Source organism: Glossina fuscipes, unplaced genomic scaffold, assembly GCF_014805625.2.
Source record: "Glossina fuscipes isolate IAEA_lab_2018 unplaced genomic scaffold, Yale_Gfus_2 3, whole genome shotgun sequence".
Classification (NCBI taxonomy): domain Eukaryota; kingdom Metazoa; phylum Arthropoda; class Insecta; order Diptera; family Glossinidae; genus Glossina; species Glossina fuscipes.
The window spans coordinates 14697782-14698088 of record NW_023998417.1 but is presented as its reverse complement, the minus strand read 5'-3'; the positions used below and the strand labels follow the sequence as shown (position 1 = coordinate 14698088).

The following is a 307-nucleotide window of genomic DNA, read 5'->3' as shown; positions in this document are numbered from 1 at the left end:
AAATGAATCATTTAGTTATTTTAATTAAATCGAAGAATTATGCCAACACCTATGTGATATTAAGACCGTGTCAATCAACAAGCCCTTCATTATCAGTCCTTTTTTTTTCTTTAACAAAATGTGTCGTTTTCGTTCTGTTTTTGTTTTCGATGACGTTTTCTCCTTATAATTAATCAAACTTTCTTTGGTGCAGAATAAATTTAAAAGTGCAAAATCTTTGCAATTTTCTTAAGGAACACTTGTTTATTTATTTTACTCTAGTTTTTCTTTTGCGATTTATACACTTTTGCCCACTAGAAAATCGATC

The 307-nt window shown here is 28.7% G+C and overlaps 2 protein-coding genes across 18 annotated transcripts in view; one reads left to right on the top strand and one right to left on the bottom strand.

The window, feature by feature from the left end:
• Positions 1 to 307, bottom strand: part of LOC119635054 (modifier of mdg4-like) — a 38910-nt gene that overhangs the window by 18910 nt on the left and 19693 nt on the right. The gene's annotated exons all lie outside the window — the stretch shown is intronic.
• Positions 1 to 307, top strand: part of LOC119635056 — a 3315-nt gene that overhangs the window by 1221 nt on the left and 1787 nt on the right. The gene's annotated exons all lie outside the window — the stretch shown is intronic.